The following is a 19,607-nucleotide window of genomic DNA, read 5'->3' as shown; positions in this document are numbered from 1 at the left end:
CACCATTTTCGCTATCCCCCGAATGGTAAGCAAAGAAAAAGAATAGAGAATTGAGAACACCAACTTACCTCAGCACTCTAATCCCTCAACAGACCGCGCAACGCGAAGGCTTCTACGCGGCTGCGCATTACGTCATGACGTTACATTGCGTGTCCGCGCGAAAATAAAAGCAGCGGGACTCGGAAGCACAGGGAGCCGAACCGGCCCATACAGCCATCAGCCCTTCTGGCAAACACAAGAAGTGCCAGTCCGGCTCTGCTCACTAGTAAAAGCTGTGAGTTGACTATTAAATATAATTTAAACTGTGCAAGAATTACCTATGCTATCTTAAGGTCGATCAGTTACAAGCCAGCCAAGAGCAAGTTATCCCCTGCTGTACCCAAAAATACAATGTCCTGCAACACAAAATACTAATCAATATAGAGAAATGGTTCTTAAAATCTATAGGGGGGCAACAGTCCTCTGTGCATGTGCGTAATTTTCGTGGTGAAAAACTGCTCTGCACTGTGGGGAGAGCATGGCAGGAGAGGGATCTTCTCCCCTCCATTAAATACTGAAAATTACTGTGCTCATGTGCGAACTAAGGTCCCACATATGCATTAAAGACTCTGGTGTCAGATCCTGGAATTGTTAGTAAAATCATTGCCAGGACAGTCAATTTTCGGATGTGCTATCCTGGCATGATTTTTTTTTAATAAATAGCTGCGTTATATCATCCCTTATTATTGCAATAAGGCATTAGGGAGAGGGCTGCAGCCATTAATAAATAGGCGCCAAAGAATGTAAGCTAATGCTGATTTTGGGCTCCCTTAATAAATATGTATGTAATCCTGTGTGATTGTATGCTCTTCCTCTATGTGACTTATAGTACAGCAAAAGCATCTTGAAAGTAACAGGCACCATCTTATACACTGTGAGGATACCACCCTTAGCTGGGATGGAAGTTACCCTCTGTGGGATTCAACTCACTCGTGTAGACCAGAATATATCCAAAATAAGACTTTATTACTACAGCACAACACCACAAGATGTTCACAAGTTACAGGGTAAATGGTAGCATGTATCCCCCAGCAGCCTCTTGCAGTCAGCACTCCAAAGTAATAATCTCAGTCTCTTTCAGAGTCTTACCCACAATATTACCACTGCCGATTAGCAAAACAGTTACGGTGTCGCCCAGCTTGGGTTACTGGCACACACAGACCCTGTCCTGGTAGGGTTTCCTCCAGCGGCACCACGATGTCTGGCCCAGAGTCCTTTTCGCTGATGTCTTGTACACCAGGACCCTCCAAGCTAGAATAGCTCCCCTGGCATTGTCCTCTCTGTCAGGATTTCCCAGGTATGACCACGGAGAGAGCGTAAGTGGTTAAAGTGGCTTTATTAAGAACACAAATAACAATCCACCACGGATTGTGGCACAGATATACCAAAATGGACAGACAGAGCAACAGTTCAATGGGATCAACAATATAGAAGACTTAACAGAACTTGGTAATGCAGACTGGAGATGACAACTTGGTAATGCAGACTGGAGATGACAACTTGGTAATGCAGACTGGAGATGACAACTTGGTAAAGCAGACTGGAGATGACAACTTGGTAATGCAGACTGGAGCTGACAACTTGGCAATACAGACTGGAGCTGACAACTTGGTAATGCAGACTGAAGCTGGCAACTTGATAATGCAGACTGGAGCTGACAACTTGGTAATACAGACTGGAACTGACAACTTGGTAATGCAGACTGGAACAAACAACTTGGTAAAGCAGACTGGAACAAAGCACATGGAAATGCTCACAGGAGTGACCTGATGACCTGGCCCAGACTGTTTGAAGCAGGCAGGTTTAAATAGGCCTCATGCAGCTGAAACCACTCCCACTGATCAAGGAGAATAATCAAAGTAACACAGTGGCTCCTTTGGTGGGCAGTGGTACAAGTAGAAATCATAACAAATCCAATAGAGTCACTGCAGACAGCAGCTGCAGAATGTAAATCGTGACAGTACCCCCTCCTTAAAGGGCGGATTCCAGACGCACAAATACTAGAGATGGTCTGAAAAGTCAGAGACATAGTCCAGAATTGGGCATGTAGTTGAGAAGGCTTCATGCAAGGACGGGAAGGGTATAGAAACCACACCACAGGGGAGTTGAGATCCAGGAGAATCTTTCTTCTTCTTCTTCTTCTTCTTTACTTTCTTTTTATGGTTTTTAGAAGGTTGCTGGAAATGGAGCGAAGAAAACGATAATCTCAAGGTTGGAGTAGCCGGAGATAGAACATGTGGTATAGATGAAGTGGGATTGGCAAGTGCTGGTGTAAATTCTTTGATCACGGCCTCAGTAAAAGTTGTAAATCAGACAGGATGGGATCTTGGGTTTCAATTAAGGGCTCTGCCCATTCCAGAGCTTCCCCTGTAAAGTTGGCTAACATGTAAAACACTTGCTTTCGTTGAGTATTAAGGAGGTCAGATACAGAGGGAAAATAGGATATACAAAACTTAATAAGAGCCTGAAATTGCTTAATATCCCCATTGAAGGTAGGTGGTTGGAAGACTTGAACAGAGGATGAATTCGAATTAGCATGAGACTTGGCCAGCTCGGGTTGAACATACATCCCTGGGGACTCGGGCAGGACACCTTTGGCAGAAAACAACCCGGACTGGGCAGATGACTTGACAGAGAGCCCGGATTGGGTGGCAGAGTTGACAGGGACAGCACTGTGAGAAGCCTCAAGGTGGACAGCACTGTGAGAAGCCTCAGGGTAGACAGCACTGTGAGAAGCCTCAGGGTAGACAGCACTGTGAGAAGCCTCAGGGTAGACAGCACTGTGAGAAGCCTCAGGGTAGACAGCACTGTGAGAAGCCTCAGGGTAGACAGCACTGTGGGAAGCCTCAGGGAAGACAGCACTGTGAGAAGCCTCAGGGAAGACAGCACTGTGAGAAGCCTCAGGGTAGACAGCACTGTGAAAAGCCACAGAGCAGACAGCGCTGTGAGAGGCCACAGAGCAGACAGCACCAAGTGGTAACTCGGGCTGAACCGCATAGAGTGGCAACTCGGGCTGAACCGCATAGAGTGGCAACTCGGGCTGAACCGCATGGACAGGCAACTCGGGCTGAACCACATGGACAGGCAACTCGGACTGAACCGCATGGACAGGCAACTCTGGAGCGGACTGTAAGGGCAGCGCCCCCTCTGGAGCAGACTGTAAGGGCAGCGCCCCCTCTGGAGCAGACTGTAAGGGCAGCGCCCCCTCTGGAGCAGACTGTAAGGGCAGCGCCCCCTCTGGAGCGGACTGTAAGGGCAGCGCCCCCTCTGGAGAGGGCTGTAAGGGCAGCGCCCCCTCTGGAGAAGGCTGTAAGGGCAGCATCCCCTCTGGAGGAGTCTTTAAGGGCAGCGCCCCCTCTGGAGGAGTCTTTAAGGGCAGCGCCCCCTCTGGAGCAGACTTTAAGGGCAGCATCCCCTCTGGAGCAGACTTTAAGGGCAGCGCCCCCTCTGGAGGAGTCTTTAAGGGCAGTGCCCCCTCTGGAGGAGTCTTTAAGGGCAGTGCCCCCTCTGGAGAGCACCCCCTCTGGAGCAGACTTTAAGGGCAGCGCCCCCTCTGGAGCAGACATTAAGGGCAGCGCCCCCTCTGGAGCAGACATTAAAGGCAGCGCCCCCTCTGGGTCAAACTGGGGAATCCGGGTTCTCATGGGAGCAGACAGCGTTTCTGGAACGGAGACAGAAGCTTGCGATTCAGAGCTGGAGGTAGGGGTTGAAGATGGTCGGAGTCTACGGAGCGGGCAATCCTGTAAAAAATGTACATCACTGGCACAGTAAAGACACAGTTTGTAGGTCCTCCTGCGCCATCGCTCCTCTTCGGTCAGGTGAGGACGTGGAGCACCTGAAGACCTGGAATTTGTTACAGGGATATTGGAAGGTACTGCTTGCAGAAAGTCAAAGGCAGACAAATTTGGTAATGAAATGATAGCAGCACAGTTAGACTCCTTACAGCAGGATGTATTAGGGGTGGAAACTGGAAGTTGCTTAAGCACTTGGTTCAGCAAAGAAGATACTTGCGCTATTTGAGTGCGAAGTTGAAGAATGTCCACTTGGAGCAACTGGAACTGAGAATTTTCGGAGGAAATAACAGCCATGGTCTTAATGTTGAATACGGAGTAGGCCACTACCCTGGAAATCCTTTTCAAAAGAGATGAAAGCCGTGCAGCAGCAGGCTTGGTATTATGGCCAGATCATACTGTCAGGATTTCCCAGGTATGACCACGGAGAGAGCGTAAGTGGTTAAAGTGGCTTTATTAAGAACACAAATAACAATCCACCACGGATTGTGGCACAGATATACCGAAATGGACAGACAGAGCAACAGTTCAATGGGATCAACAATATAGAAGACTTAACAGAACTTGGTAATGCAGACTGGAGATGAGAACTTGGTAATGCAGACTGGAGATGAGAACTTGGTAATGCAGACTGGAGATGACATCTTGGTAATGCAGACTGGAGATGGAAACTTGGTAATACAGACTGGAGCTGACAACTTGGTAATGCAGACTGAAGCTGGCAACTTGATAATGCAGACTGGAGCTGACAACTTGGTAATGCAGACTGGAGCTGACAACTTGGTAATGCAGACTGGAACTGACAACTTGGTAATGCAGACTGGAACTGACAACTTGGTAATGCAGACTGGAACTGACAACTTGGTAATGCAGACTGGAACTGACAACTTGGTAATGCAGACTGGAACAAACAACTTGGTAATGCAGACTGGAACAAACAACTTGGTAAAGCAGACTGGAACAAAGCACATGGAAATGCTCACAGGAGTGACCTGATGATCTGGCCCAGACTGTTTGAAGCAGGCAGGTATAAATAGGCCTCATGCAGCAGAAACCACTCACAGTGATCAAGGAGAATAATCAAAGTAGCACAGTGGCCCCTTTGGTGGGCAGTGGTACTACAAGTAGAAATCATAACAAATCCAATAGAGTCACTGCAGACAGCAGCTGCAGAATGTAAATCGTGACACTCTCCCTATATTCTTCACTGTATACACAGGAAGTAGAGTCAAATGTCTCATACCTCCCCCTTACAGTAGGGGTCTCTCATTGGACACTTTATCTGCTAGACATACTGTCCCTGTTACCTTGATTATACAATGGAATGGCTTGACTCAATTAGCTATTTTGGCTGGATACACTAAACATGAAGTTGCATGCTTACATGAAACAAGACTTTTGACAAATTATCAGCAGTGTTACGCCATCTGAGTCTGTGATACATTTTGATATAATAACAAATATATTGATAATAATAATAATAATAATAATAATAATCATAATCATAATGATCATCTTTATCAAGACCATCATGATCATCAACTTCATCACCATGATCATCCCATAGATTGTAAGCTTACGCGCAGGGCCTTCTCACCTCTTTGTCTGTTTTACCCAGTTTGTTTATTAGTTTACTATGTTTGTCCCCAATTGTAAAGCGTTAGGGAATATGTTGGTGCTATATAAATATATGATGATGATGATGATACATATTGATACATTTCCAAATGCTATTTCAGTGGAGGCACATTGTATATCATCTAATTACCTCTCAGATTACCTGTTGACCTAGCTAATTAACACGGGCTGCCAGCTAGTTAACTTAGACACTGTTCTGATTACAAACCAAATCTAAACTGCACCTCATAACAATGGACATTTGAGACAAATGGTAATTACATTAGCTAACACAAGCAAAATGACTTCTGCTGTCTTGTTAGTTTTATAAAATATTGTAATATTCTTTATATTTATACTACATACAAATTTGCAGGTAATAGCAAGGGCAAAATGTACTTAATAACATGAAATAATGATACAAATAATACACTGATGCTCTGGTGTAGATACTTAGACGGGGCCAAGGATTAAAAAGTACATTAAACCGTGAGAAACGGGTGATGAATACAAAGTTCTCAGTCCAGTAGCACCCCCTTTACTCATATACACAAATAGCATAATTCCTTTATTCAATGGGGCAGATTCAATTGACCGCGCTACTCTCGAAAGTAACACGGCCTGCGCACTATTACTATTCATATGGTCATTTTTATACGGTAATTTTAACCCGGATTTCTGCTTGCCGCTCCCTGAGCCAAAACCAAAAATGAGCGCTGAAATTAATGCAATAACGGTAATAATGCCCATTATTACATGTGCACTATTACCATACTAATGGTAATAGTGTGTGGGCCGCATTACTTTCGAGAGTAACACGATCACTTGAATCTGCCCCAATGAATCCAACTGCACACCCAACTGGGAATTATGCTGTAATACATTTATACTGCTCTTAGTAAATGACCCTAGTCATAATTACCAATATTACCTTAATAACATCTCTTCATTTAAGCTGTACATGTCATATCTAGGCCACTGAGTTTCTTGTACAAAGTTTAGTTCTGTGAAAAACTGGTATTTAAAAATTAAACAAAGACAAGAATATGTATTATATGCTGCATTATGAATATTTTATGCAATAGGAAAATGTAGCACATGATTCCTTAATCTTTTTTATCCACTGTGACCCACTGCCATTGCTATTTCTGTAGAAGGAAATAAATTAAGTACAAGTGAAACCATGTGGTACAACCAATATAACATTTAATATATACATAGAACTACATTTTTTTTTTAACTCTAATTGTTTAAGAAGAGTTAGCACTTGATGATGATGCCTTCAAAATATGACCATGCCTATAATGTAATTATTATGCATATTATTAATTTTTTAAATGTCCTACTAATTAAGGTCTTTTTACAGTCAATAGGACATTATTTGGTGCTCATTGGTATCTGTGCTCAGCATCTCAGTTGTGGTTTTATTTCACAATGAGTTCTATGGTGTTCTTTTTGTAACTGCTACTTGAACTCTAAGGGCCTGATTCATTAAGCCATGACAAGCAAAAAAGAAAGGAGTAAAATTGCTCCTGGACAAACCATGTTAGAATGCTAGGGGTGAAAATTAGTTTATTATTTTGCACCTAGGGAAAACACTGTCTGCTTTTTCTGGTAGCACACAAATACTTGATAGCTTTATTTTTAAGCCAAAATTTAGAGTTGATCTTGGACATGCCCTACCCAACTAAAAATCTGTCCCCATATTTTAAATTTACCCCTCACCCCCCTCCAATGCAACATGGTTTGTCCTTTTCTTTTTGCTGTGCCTTAATAGATTAGGTTGTGCTTTTTAACTAATTTCCATAAAATATATATTGTCACTGCAGCACCCCCCAGATACTGATAACCAGCTGCTAATATAGTAAGCGGTAGGTGGGGCAGCACGGAGGTGTGGGATGACTAAGGTAGGGGCAGACCTAGACTTTTTTTTTGGGGGGGGGGGGACTTTTCATAACCACACGCAAAGGGAAAAATCAATGGTAATCCTCACCATTTTCAATATACTATTGATTTATATTATGAATTTATGCATGTTTATGTCTATGCATACAAAAAGTTCTGGCCAAAACCAATGCAAAAATAATTATGACTCAAATAAATACCATTTTATAGAAAAGGTGGGCCCCACTGCCCGATGGCTCTGCCCCCTTTCACTAGTGGGCGGGGCTAGAATGCGATCACCAGGACAGTTGATAGGGCAGACATCAGAATGTATCGTCGCCGTTACGGAAGATGTGTAGGACCAGCCTGTGCTGCTCGGTAGTGCAGAGGAGTTTCCTGTTCATTCAGAAACCCCTCACTGCCACTGCTATGCTTTGATTGCCTGATGCAGTCACTCAGCCAATCAGAGGATAGATGCTCAGATCCTCCCCTTATGAATAGACAAATATGTCAGCTTTATCTACAGCACCAGCTAAATTTAGCAAGGTGCCTGTACCTTTTTTTGACTTGTCTGAGTGTCCAGCACAGCAGTATACACTCCATTCCTTCTTGAATTTGAGCCATACGTTGCTTGATGGCTGCCAGGTATTTCCTGTCAGCCAGCACTTCCTGAATAGCAAGTGGATGGCAGTGATGTCACCACACATAGCATACATTTACAGTAGGAACAGGGCTTATCGGGGTATTCTTAGCTATATGTGGGCTAGGGGCACGTATGCCTGTAGTTGTGCACCAATGTGCAATATGAAGGTTTTAATTATCAGGATAAAATATTTAAATGATATCCAAAGGTTGGCTGTTGCTTTTTGTACCTTCCATGCACATTTTATACAGGAAAGATCATTATTAGGTGTAGTTCCATCAAAATAATAAGAGTATTCAACTGTACAATACTGACACATGTAATAAGGATAGTCTGGATGTCCCTTCACGTTCATTAGTTATATAGCCCATAACAGTCTTAATCAGGATTTTAGGAGGAAAAAGGAAAAGTTGAATTTAATAGCAAGTGGTCCTTATTTTATAGTAAGATGGACTTTTAAATAAAATAATATTTATCAATTTTCCACTATTCAGATTTCCAGGTAGATCTGCAATTCTTCAAAAGATGCACAGTGACTTTTTAAGGGAAATTCCCAAAAACATGAATGTTTGTGGTGCATCAATAAAAGTGATCTGGGGTGCATCTTTTATATCAGTGACCCCCAGAAGAAATAGAATCATATGTTTTGCACAATGTTTCTTTTTTTTGCATGGGTAATGGCCTTGCTTCTTGTGTTTATATTCCTAGTGGATTAATTCTGTTGACAGAAATGTTATTCATTCTAACACAGTAAACCTTGATCTACATTCTAGCTATATATATGTAAAGGACATGCATAATATATTGATTCTCAAGCAATACATGCATAATTAAATGGTTTGATAGCATTATGTCTCAATGTAATTTATGCAAATTATATATCATTAAATACTTCCACATCAAACTTTTATTTAATCTTTATAAAAACATATTTTTATTCAGTTTCATAAATTCAAAAATGAATGACTTTCTGCTCTGGAGTTTGCTTTTGTTTTTTATAACTGCAACCAACAACACACTTTATCTTTAAGAAGGTTGTTCATCTTTAGATACTGCTAGGTAATGGCTCCAGCAGAGAGTCATCCATTTTTTTCAGGAGTGGTATAATTGAAAGTCCCCACATCCCAGAGACAATGATATGGAGATCCCCATACTGCCTTTGCAAAGCAACCAGCACTTTCAAAGAAACCCCCAGGAACAGAGCTAACCCCCTACACATATATCATTACACAGAAACCATTGCCAGTGTACCTACCACACTACCTTTGCTTCCTTTAGGATGTAAGCTCTCATGACCAGGGCCTTCTTTCCTTGTGTGCTCCTCCTACCATTCCTTCACCATCTGTACCTCTTGGCCTAAGTCGCTAGCCCTGTTTTCCCTGTTTTCTTAAGCTTTGGCCTTCTTCTCGCTGATTTCTACCATCCCTTTCACTATCTGTCCCAGATATAATCTGATTTGCTTTACCCTGTTACCTGTGTTTGTATATATTTTTGTATCATGTTGTGTCTTGGTTGTTTTCTGTATATGTAATTTACGGCGCTGCTTTGTGGCGCCTTATAAGTCAAAGATAATAATAATAATAATAATAATAATAATAAAGACCCCTGTGCAGCATAGTGTACATATCCCCACTCTTTGCAGCACAAGGATGTGAAGGGGTCTTCCCCTGGTGGCTTAAGTTGCAATTATATGCAGTCCTTGTTGTCCTGGCTAGCTGCTGGTTATGGGCAAATCTGCCAGAGGACCCCTTCCAAATACAGATGTGTTTAACACAGTTTCACATGTGGGCGGACTCTAGTTGTAGATGAAACTGGTCTCCAAGCCATTTCAGTTCAAAACAAGGAACATAATCTTTATTAACTCTTCTTCCTCCAGCACAGAAAAGCGTAACAGTTGCAAAACATTTTACATTTTAAACACCGATCTTCTCCTGCACATTTTCGTCAGCAGATGTTATTGATATCTCCTCTTATCACATTTCTGCACAGTACTTATAAACTCACAGCATGTTACGTACTACCCTCTGTTGCTAGAAGCAGTAGTTCCACAAGTTACATCACACAGGCTTCTCACTTTATTCAGCTCACTTAGTTGCAGGCATGCAGCCGGAGACATCACAGATCCTTAGGATCTCATACCGAATCTTAGGGGACTCTCCCTTTTTGTGAGGCTGAAACATGAGTGCATCAAGGAACTCCTCAGCCATGCAGTATCCAACCTGCATTCTGGCTGCAGTCCCCATTCGCCCTCACAGTATGGGGACCTTTTCAAGGGTCTACTGTATGTAGGACCTGCTAGGCGCTCTCCAGACTTCCACTGCCTTTAAATCCTGTGGTGCCAACACTGTCTGCTGAGTGGATCTTGTTTCTGGGGTACCCCTGAAGGTGGGGATCCCTTTGCTGGTACCTTACTTTGGCCTCATTAAACTGGTACTTGTTACTGCCAGTTTAACATGTTGGGCTACCCCAAACTATGGTGCCTCCTGACTACCTGCCCTGGGCACTCTTTTATGGTATCCTCATTTTGTCCCTCCCAACCTTCTTTTTCCCCCCGCCCCTTTTGTCAGTTTCCCCATCCATCCAGGGGCTCTTATATTAAATGTGGTGGCTCAGACCTCGTGGCTACTGACCATGCACCCACTGCCCAGATTGCTGAGGAGCTCCTCACCTGTCCCGTGTTCCCGCTCAAGCCAAACACAGGGAAACTAAATGTTTATAGACACTGGTCCACCATGTGTCCTCCCTATACCTGTCGCTTTTTTGCACTGTAGCTGCACCCCTCGCGATGGTGTGGCTTTGTATATTAGAAGAGTCTTGCAAACATTCCAGGAGAGTGGGCAATTATGACACAGGGAAACAGAGAGATATTTTTTTAAGCTATTTTGTGATGTGAGTTCTCAGTGTAGGAGAATGGTGGCATTTTCTTGTAGTGCACCTCTTTCTGTGTGCTAGAGCACAGAGGCCATTTTCTTGTAGTACAACAGTGATTCAGGAGCTAAACCTACCATCCCAGGAGTCCCTCAGGTCTGCCAATATTCCTAGGGAGAATACAATTATGCCCCTGTCCCTCTGCAACACAGGGACAACTCCAAACTTTACAGCACAGAGATATACTTTCCCTATTTGCAGCAAAGGGTTACCCCATCCCCTTTGCAGTACAATGACACACTGTCACCTTTACAGCACAGAAACAGATTACTCTTTCTTTGCAGCACAGGTACACACATCCTTGCAGCAGACAGACACATCCTCTCCAATTGCAGCATAGAGAGTTCCCCTTTTTAGCATAGACACCCACTCTCTCACCAGTGCAGCACATAAATACTTTTAGGTGTGGTGTTCTTGAAGTCCATTCAGAGTTATGAATACCTCAATAATAACATACCTTCCAATGTGTGTCCCCGACAGTGGGACAGCAGGCGTAGACACATTCCAAAGGCGACATGGCCATGGCTCGACAGGGGCATGGCCACGCACCCAGAAGGCTGCCTAGTGCTGTAAAGTGATAGGCTGCCCATTACATACCTCCCCCAACATTCCTACCCGCAGGACAAACATGAAGATGTTGATGATTATGATGATGATGAAACATGTCTCCGGGCAGGACAGGAAACAGAGCCCTAAAATCAGGACTGTCCCACTGAAATTGGGACAGTTGAGAGGTATGTGAAAACAGAGATGCTCATACCCCTATAGGCATCTCTATGATCTCAGGCCCCTACTCATGTACATACTTTTCCCCCAACTTAGTACTTTTGTGGCACTTGCGACCTAAGCGGGCCGCAGATGAGCTTTGGATACCTTCCCTGCAGGCAGATAACTACATATCCCAGCATGAAAGATGGAGGAGGAGCTTGTGAAGGAGCAGTTACAAACAGCAGTTGGAATTCTGAGGGGGACTCAGACTGACAGACATCCTGGGAGAAGGAAGAAGAGGCAGGTGAGTGAAAAGAGAAGTAAAGCATTAGCGGACATATGCACATTTTGGGATCCACAGGCTGGGAGCAATACTGATAAGTAACACATGTTTACTTCACTTTTAGCAGAAGATGTTGATGATTATGATGATGATGAAACATGTCTCCGGGCAGGACAGGAAACAGAGCCCTAAAATCAGGACTGTCCCACTGAAATTGGGACAGTTGAGAGGTATGTGAAAACAGAGATGCTCATACCCCTATAGGCATCTCTATGATCTCAGGCCCCTACTCATGTACATACTTTTCCCCCAACTTAGTACTTTTGTGGCACTTGCGACCTAAGCGGGCCGCAGATGAGCTTTGGATACCTTCCCTGCAGGCAGATAACTACATATCCCAGCATGAAAGATGGAGGAGGAACTTGTGAAGGAGCAGTTACAAACAGCAGTTGGAATTCTGAGGGGGACTCAGACTGACAGACATCCTGGGAGAAGGAAGAAGAGGCAGGTGAGTGAAGGCCAGATGGGGCTGCAGGGGTAGCAGAGAGGAGGATTGGAGCAAGGAGAGAGTAGAGTAGAGCTGGGAAAAGAGAAGTAAAGCATTAGCGGACATATGCACATTTTGGGATCCACAGGCTGGGAGCAATACTGATAAGTAACACATGTTTACTTCACTTTTGAGTGACTGGACTGAGCCATTCTTTATTAGTAACGTAGGTGTAATAGGATTTCCTCCGTTGATGGGTTTTAATCTCCTTAATAATTAGGCAAATGCATGGATGACCATTTAATACCGTTATATATGACTACTACCATCAACCAACTCCTCGCAAAGGTACTTGTGATTTAACCCAAGAAATATAATTCTTATTTTTCTCTTAAATCCACAGGATCAATATTTATATAATAGCTTATGCTCATATCTTCAAGATACACCACAGCAAGATATAACTTCATTTAAAGTGTGTTGTATTATATTATAAAACAATAAACAATGTAACAATATTTTACACAAATTATAGACTTTGGTGCCATATATTACATTAATTGCCTGTAATATAAATATATAAGTAAGTGTGTGTGTGTTTTGACTAACTATTGTCTAAAGGTGTGTGTGTGTGTAAGTTTCAAGCTATACCTATTTTGCCAGGCGTGTGAATGCACTGTGTATGTGTAGGGGGACAGGGGGGGACAGGGGAATGTTTAGCATCAACTGTGGTAGATGGCTTTAAACAACAGCAATAAATCACGAAAATGCAGGATTTCTGGTACAACTGACCTCAGCCAGTTTTATTGAGCATGTGCAAATAAACAAAACATAAACAAAAGCCTTGCCTGTCCGCACTAACTAAACATTCCTTAGAGGTCCTCTCTCAAGTCTGAGACCTTGTGTCCCAGACTCAAAAGCCAAGCAAAGGTTATTTACTCACCCTTAGCAGGTTCTCTCAGAAGGCATCCAGCCTCCTCCCTAGGTCCAAGAGGCAGAGTGATCAGGGCTGCAACCTTTTACAGCAGACTACTCTTAGTTAGTCTGCTGTGAAATATACTCTGGGAAGCTTTTCCCCACAGAGCTAAACAATCTCCATGCTGTTATTGTATACAAGGCTGAAGACCTGGGACAAATATCTCTGTAATTTAGCATTAATCCAGTGACTTTGTCACTATATATATATATATATATATATATATATATTTATACTTTACAATAGTTAATACAAGTTAATATCCTGCAGGAAAGAGTAGTCTGTTCGACTGAGGCCTGTGTGTTTCACATTGTTCAATTAATGTAACAGAAATGTACTGCAGCCGGCCACATTAATGCCCATTAATAATACTGGACAGTATCAGAGGGAGGAGAGAGTATACAACATTTCACATGATTGTTTACAAATAGTGGATCGAAAGATCTGGCACTCTGTTAGATAGTAATTCTCCCAGAAGTACTGAAGTTAGTACCCCTACTGCATAGATAAAAAAGAGCTTCTTAGACGTCTTGTAGTAAGCAAATAAAGCCAAGACTTTGTTTCAAAAGGAGCAGCAAGGTTAAAAGTTAAACTTGTCAAAATCACCCAACAGATTGGTCTACAATGACCTGAGGCCCTAACTATTGTGTTTTATGCTAATAGAACAGCACCAAGAGAGCCGCTGAACATATTCACATACAAAATCTTATTTGGAAAACTCCCTAATGTGGTGCTAAACCCAGCCAGTGACTTAGCTACTGCCCAAGGTGTGTCAGTGAAATAAAATGACTATATATTTGAAATAGTTGCAAGCATCTGTCATAAGCCCACAACAAAAGTTGCTTTTCATATGCCCCTCCATAAAAGCAGGAGACATGGTAATGATTTTTTTATGTTATGGCTCTACTGCTGTGAAATTTAGGGAAAAGTCAAAGTGGAAACACACCTCTCACTGTAAGAAGGTAACCCATCCTAAACTAGTGGTTCAACTGTACAAGATCCTGTCAGACTGCCAAGACTTGCACAGTCCTGCTGTACCTGATTAAAAGAAACCACCTGGGCACTTTTGGAGACATAATAATGGCACCATTGTTAACATGGCAACAGACTACTCCTGGATGCTCAGATTGGGCCCTGCCGTGAAATGGAGCTTTTGTCTTCTGATCTTGAGACAATCAAAAACTGAAAAGGAGTATTATAGTGACTCCTCTGGAGATAACCCTTTATTACAGATACATACTAAAGATGCTAAGACTATGAGTCAAAAAAAAGTATTGGGTCTGTCTGTACACATTTGCCTTTAAATGCTAGGGATATTATTTCTATGGTTGTAATTCTGTTCTCTTCTGGAGAAATTATAGAAATTGATTATAGTTTTGTTACTCATAACAGATGTATGTTATATTTGCCCACACTGAAGGTCCCACTAGTAGTTATTTATATTGTTTCCTTCCTTAAGTAGGTATAACATTTTTGTCAGTTAATTTGATGATTTGTAAAATGTGTTAGATTCTGTTTTAAATGAGACTAAAGAAGCCCTTAAAGATGTTAATTAGGAACTTGCATAAACTATAAGAAAAAATCCTTACAAAATAGATTGGGTTTGGACCATATTCTGACCTTAGAGGAGAGAGAACCTGTACTCTTAAAGGACAGGAGTGTTGTACCTATATAGTGGACCATGAAACTGATATAAATGTTCATATAGATGAGATAGACAGGTTGCAGAAAGAAATGAGACATAAAGGTAGTGAAGGGTGTGCTGCTTCGGATTCCTTGGTAAAGGATTGTCCAACTTATTTTAAGGAATTATAAAATATATTATGAGGGGACTGGCCATTATGCTAATCATTTATATATGTATTACATTTTTATCTGTCATTTTTAAAATGTTTATGTACCAAGAATGTAAAGGTTAAAATGCATTACGGGTTAATCAAATATCCTCCTAATTATTCTAAGATTATTAGAGGTAATCAGACACCTTTCTCAGTTACAGTATTATTTGACAAATAACAGTCTCAACAGAGACTATGCCTATACACTGGGGGGTCTATAGGGACGCCCTTGTCCAGTGCATTCAGTACTGGAGATTTCCCCATCTTCATCCTTTTTGCGTTATTTGTTTATCCTGCCCTTCTAAGTTGTAGGACCCCCAGTGTGTATTAGCATGTAATTAAATGCACTTGTTACTTCTGTTATGACTTGGTCTTGGTTTGTGTGAGGATGAAATATGTGTGTGTGTGGTGTGTGTGTGTGTGTGTGTGTGTGTGTGTGTACTTATACTTTAAAATAGTTAATACAAGTTAATATCCTGCAACGAAGTATGTATGCTCCACTGAGGGCTTACAAAGAAAGAGAGAAGGCATATTATTTGTTTTTGATTGTACTAAGGTACCAGAAAGAGAAATTAATCTAGATGTGTAGTGGGCCCTCTTGCAAGGTCAACCTCTGTATAGGGGTTGATAAGCCTAAAAAACAGGGTGTGCTACTAAAATCTACCCAGTAACAAGAAATGTGTGTGTGTGTGTGTGTGTGTGTGATAGTAATTATTGGAAAAAAACTGCACTGACATCTTCAAGTAAATCCTCTGTGACAGGCATTATTTGATGTTAAGTCTCTTGTTAGGGTGCAGCACCCAAGCTAGCATGCTTCAATGAAGGAGCTACCATTTAAATCTTTTGGCTCATGACTTACTTCAGACTGGTTGTTAACAATATAACTTACAAAAATATGTTGCAGAAAAAAATCTAATTATACATGTATGCTGATTATTTTTGTTATTCAAGAAAACACAAATATTTATTGCAAGATATTTGTTTGAGAATTTAAGGTTCTGTGAACATTCCCAATCTCAGGACATCCTTAGCCCTGTGACATTTGAGAGATCAAGCTATCCTTAATGACAGTTAAACTTTACAGCTGGGGGGGAAAGCTATGTTGAAGAATGTGGGCATTTTCATGTGGGGGATCTATCAAGACTGAAATGTTCCATATTCCTCATACGTGTTCCCTCATACACCAGGTCTCACTTAGTAAGCAGTGACTTTTATTTTCTATTTTATTTTCGGAAACTTATTTGTGCAAACATATTGTATGTCTTGTTATTAATTTTTGTAACTAAGCCTTGAAAACTTTTTTCAGATTAAATAAATTTAATCTAGTGTATTCTCCGTGATTCTTTGTGAATTTATGAAGCCCAAGGAGGCTCATGCCAAATGTGTATATGATTTAAGTGTGAAACATTAATAAGTGGTTCTGGTGAACGTAAGGACACCATAATAAATCATTTGTGGTGGCAGTAAAGGTGTATTCATTGCTAAGTGACTAAGATGACACCAGGCACAGCCAGCTGTTTAGATTGCTCTATCTGGGACAGACTGGGCGTTCATGACACCTCCCTTACAGGATAATAAAAAGATATTTAACCACACCCATGGTACATTGCTTTGAGAGCTCAATTTAGCAGTCAGAAAGGAGCTGAGCAGAGGGCCCAGTGTGAGGCCAGTGTGTGTTCTCCGGGAGGTAGGAAGTTTGATAGGACAGCTCATTTGAGAGAGTCCAGGAGGCTGCTGAATGAGAGGCTGTTGTAAATCTCCGTGCAAGTAACGTGGATTACAAGAATATTAGGTACCTTGTACACAGCAGCAGTGTAAAGCAAATGTCTACGCAGATGTCACCATTAAACCCAGCAAGGTATTGAGTGACAAAGCTTGTTGTAAAGTGCTACAATTATATTTTGCTTATGGGATAAGGTAATGCAAAATCATTAAGTTGACAAAATCAAATGGACATTTTGTCTTTGGAGAGACACAAGAGAGTAAATGCATCTGTGAACTGTTCAATTGTTCATTACACTCCATTTCCAAGAGTAGAACATATGACTATGAAGGAGCTTGATCATATGAACAAAGTTTTGCAGGAGAGACTTTTTTGGCATTTGGAGGAAAAGCAAATGCTTGAAAAGAAATTTGTGGCTTAAAACAAAAGTTTGTTGAAAAGAAAACAGTGCAAGAACAAACTAGTGAAATGTTACAGTGTGAACTTCCTTTCTTAAGAATGCCATATGGACAAAAGGACAAAATTGAGAGATTGAAAATGTGTGAACTTAATGCTCTTGGAGAGTGTTTTGCAGAGCCAACAACAAAGGCAGCTGTCACTGCTTGTAAATGTGAAATATTGAAAGAGAATACACTGAACAGACAGCACAAAAGTAGTCTGATCATAGCAGAGAAAGAGCAAGAAATTGCTGTTTGGCAGGAATTGAGACATTAAAACAATGTATAAAGGAACATTAGACCTAAACAAGGCATTCAGGGAAACATGGTCCATCAAACTCTGATATTGAAAGGAAGGGACTCTTTAATTGAATTCTTACAAGTGAGACTTGTGGAGTGTGAATTAGAGAAAGATTGTCTGCATGTAATACATAAAAAACGTGAACAAAGTGTTGTATAATTAACTTACAGTCCTCAAGAGTGCTGTGAGAAAAAAGAGAAATCTCTTTACTTATTGTAGACTCTGAGTTGGTAAAAGCGAGAGATGTTGAAGAGGACACACTCAATGGTGCGAAATGGAAATAAGTGGTCACTAGAGAACCAAGCAGTTCTCAGTGGCCAAGCAGTGAGTTGGTGTTTGTTATTTTTAAATTATTGTTCACAAACACATTTGTGTTTAAAAAAAACTGAGTTTGTTGGTGGGAGACCCTTATTGTGCACTAAACCAGAAGGCACTAACCTAAAGGCTAGTTCCCTGTCACAATATGTAATAATATAATGAAACTTGCTACTTGAATTTCCTATCTCCTTACAATCTTGTTGGAACTGTGTTGAAATTATAGATACACCTGCGCAATTTAAACAGCTGTTTCCATTTTGTACTTGTAAATGAGGCACAAAGTAGCCTTATCTTATGGGTGAATGAGACCAGTCCACTCTTGTAATTGTCTTTATGTGCTGAGTGAACAGGACATAGCAAGAGAATTGAGGCACACAGAGATATGAAGAATAAACTGAGCAGAAGGAGCCTCTGAAGTTCTATTGGTTGGGGTTGGGATAGCTAACTATTTTTAGAGACTGTATGTTTAGTGTGATTTAATACAGATAAGGGCTGTTTCCTCCATTCCCAGCTTAGGTTAGACCTCATAGAGAAAAAAGTACTTTGTGTATTCTGCTACATAAGCTTCTAGACCTCATTACTGATTTTAAAAAATGTACACATCTATGCTAATTTGGCTAATCCATTAGCTTCCACCTTGATTGAAATGGGCCTGGGACAAATGGCTCTGCAACCCCACAAAGGAAATTTGATAACTTCAAATATCTTGGCATAGTAGTCTCCAGAGATTATTCCCTCTTCCTATTTCTTAATATTTTACAGCAATTTTTCCCACCCCTATCTGCCCAGGTCATCTTAATTACTGAAAATAATGTTTCAGCAAAAATGTTAAATGCATTCCATAATTCCCTAGATTTCCTGACTAAGCATTTGTTTTATCGTATTGCTTGGTTGGTGTTTAACATAGAAATGGAGAGCTCTGCGATTCCCAAAGAATATAATACAGACTTTCTTCAGAAGCTTTAACTAATGTTATCTAAACTGGCCACTAAGATTAAGGTGGCTGTTGCAGATTTGAATGTGTCCCTGGCCTATCTAGTTTTTTAGGGATGGTGATCAAATCAGTACTAACCAAAATCTATATGCTCTGTGTGCGTATGCTGGAGTTGGATACATGGGCTTCACTAGTTCTTTTTCCTCTTACTGCTCAACATTTTAAGCAAATCAAATTTTACCAATTCTGCATTGTGGTTCAAACATGGAACGTGGCAACTAAGTGTCTAGAAAGAAGGGGCATCTCTCCTTTGACCAATTATCATGCCCTCCCTACCCACATATGAATTTTAACTTGTGTCTTCATTGAAGGAACTTGTGCAGACCCACCTTTTTGGTGAGCTGTGGTACAATGCTGACATTACATTACATATTATATATTCAGACTTTGTCCCTGATGTACTCAGAATTGAGAGCTGGATATTGGGACCATAACTGATGAGCAATGGGAGGAAATCCATTTGATAGACTTATTCAGCTTAATATTATTCACAAGGTATACCATACACTATGCAGTTATATAGACTAGGTTGGATCACTTGTATGAAATGTTATGCAGGAAATGGCACACTTTTGCACATGGTAGGGCTTTGCTCACAGATCGATTAACCTTGGGCTACCCATAATCAACTCTTTTGTTT

This window comes from Mixophyes fleayi, chromosome 3 (genome assembly GCF_038048845.1).
Source record: "Mixophyes fleayi isolate aMixFle1 chromosome 3, aMixFle1.hap1, whole genome shotgun sequence".
Taxonomy (NCBI): Eukaryota; Metazoa; Chordata; class Amphibia; order Anura; family Limnodynastidae; genus Mixophyes; species Mixophyes fleayi.
This window is presented reverse-complemented; position numbering follows the sequence as displayed.